This window comes from Chanos chanos, chromosome 1 (assembly GCF_902362185.1).
Source record: "Chanos chanos chromosome 1, fChaCha1.1, whole genome shotgun sequence".
In the NCBI taxonomy this organism is placed as follows: Eukaryota; Metazoa; Chordata; class Actinopteri; order Gonorynchiformes; family Chanidae; genus Chanos; species Chanos chanos.
This window is the reverse complement of record NC_044495.1, coordinates 51,940,946-51,943,350: the sequence shown is the minus strand read 5'-3', so window position 1 is coordinate 51,943,350 and position 2,405 is coordinate 51,940,946. Positions and strand designations below refer to the sequence as shown.

At 38.7% G+C, this 2,405-nt stretch overlaps 1 pseudogene; it reads left to right on the top strand.

Annotated features, from left to right (window-relative positions):
* Positions 1 to 284: 284 nt before the first annotated feature.
* Positions 285 to 1,532, top strand: LOC115804682 (uncharacterized; annotated as a pseudogene).
* Positions 1,533 to 2,405: the final 873 nt, after the last annotated feature.

Here is a 2,405-nt window from a genome sequence, read left to right as displayed (position 1 = left end):
TTCTTCTTCTTCTTTTTGTCATCATCATCATCATCATCAACATCAACGTCATCAACAACAACAATATTAATAACATTACTACTACTAATGCCACTACTACCAATGACAATAGTTATAATAATAATATTTCAGTGGTCCAGATAATAATAGAGTTGCAAGAGCAAGACTTAGACAATGTGTCATTTATTGTTGTGTTTCTTTTCTCCACAGGCTCCAAATGCTGGTAGTTCTAGATGGACAAACTGGGAGCAAAGCAACGTGTCATAATTGCACTATGTCTTGTCATGGTTATTATTATTCTTCGTCTGATCCACAGAGCAACTGAAGAATTTTCAACCAAATATGACATACATAGCAAAATCAATGAGAGTAATACATCTATAACCCCGATTGAAGGCTCCCCGCATTTCATGGTTTCTGCTTTCTTTGATCACAGAGAGACAGAGACTATTCGAATAATTAGCATCATTAAGAGGGACAGTCTGAAGCCACTTTACTGCGTTTACTGTAACACACAAAAGTACTGCCAGGCTGGTAAGGCAGACGTTGACACTCACAGTGATAATTTTGGCTTCCCATTTGTTGCTTCAGATGTGTTGTGTCGAGACAAGCATGTCCACAATGCTACACATGTCACAATCTCAGTCACCTCAAACATTTCAGATACCCACAGTAAAAAACTTCTTCCTGTCAAGAACAGGCAGAAAAGAGAGTCATTCCCCTACGACTTCACTGTCTGCATCTCTAACCTCTTTGGGAAGTACAACAATGTTCTCCAGTTTGCCCAAACCATGGAGATGTACAAGCTCCTAGGGGTGCAGTGAGTGGTCATCTACAACACTAGTTGTGGTCCACATTTGGAGAAGCTACTGCAGCATTACAGAAGAGAGGGTATTCTTGAGGTTGTGCAGTGGCCCATTAACCAGTTCCTAAACCCTTCTCCGGGATGGAACTTCAAGGAGCACAAGGGGGACCTTCATTACTATGGTCAGTTGGTCACTCTTAATGAATGTATTTACAGAAACATGTACCAATCCAAGTATGTTCTCCTGAATGACATTGATGAGATTATTATGCCTTACAAATACACCAGTCTTCCATTGCTGATGGAGAACTTGCAAAAACAGCGACCAGGAGCAGGTGTCTTTCTCATTGAGAACCATATCTTCCCCAAAACTCAATTTGAGGACAGTGGTAAATTCAAGCGTCTGAAGTGGAATAACATACCAGGAATCAATATCCTTGAACACATCTACAGAGAACCTGACAGGAAAAATGTTTACAACCCTACAAAAATGATTGTCATTCCAAGAAATGTGGTTCAGACATCGGTTCACAGCACACTCAAACATTTTGGAGAGGTTTTCAAGGTCCCATTTGATGTCTGTCGGATTGTGCACGTTCGCGTGCCTCTACAGGGGAGCCTAACTAAACAGCAACTTTCTGTGGACACAAGATTGTGGGATTTTGAGAAGGATCTTGTTCCAAACGTGGATGATGCACTGCAAAAGTCAGGTTTGTTGTACATCTGATCAGAGTTTACAAATAAAAGAATAATTTATTTATTAATGTTTGACATGGGAAAATATAGTAAACAAATATGAGAAAATGTCAGGAAAACGATAAGTTTTTTTTTTTACTGTAAATAAATGTTCATCTGGCTGATTGAGCAGAGGTCCACCACTGAAGATTAATAAATGCCTCTACCTTTACCTGACATTGCGTGCCCTGCTTATTAAGCAGTGAAGAATGAAATGTGCACTAAAACTGTGTTGCTTCTCAACTGAAAAATGTGATATGATATAACATTATGTTGCTCTAAGTAAACATCTTAGCAAACAACTGTGGTTCCACTGCTAGTTTATCACCTTAGCAACATCTTCTTGCATTTGTCATAAAATTGCTGTGACCACTTCTCTGTATTATTTTAAAGTCTACATTTTTAAGGAGTCTGTTTTACCAATGCAAATATTGTCAGTCAGTTTACTGAAGACAAATTAAAATGGAACCTTGAATAATGATGTTTATTGGGTTAGGGTATCTGGGTATCAACTTAGTCCGTTAAATATAAATCAAGGATGTGTAACATAACGGCCTCTACGCAGAGGGATAACTCATTAGATTTCTAAAATTACATCAGTACGGCTTACATCAGTACGGCCCCCCCCCATAATGTTAAATTACATATTTTGTCACTCATGTTAATTCCCTAATGTGATAATGAAGCTTCCTTAGTTTAATGCTCTGTTTTAACCTGGAGTACAGAGATATAGCCTTCTGTAATCTCCCGGATCCCTCCTAGACACCACCCTTCTTCTTCAGTCATAGATGAGCCCCTTATTTTAGGGCAAGCAACAGGCATTATTAATATCATGACATGTTAGATCATTGATTTTAGCCTGGAC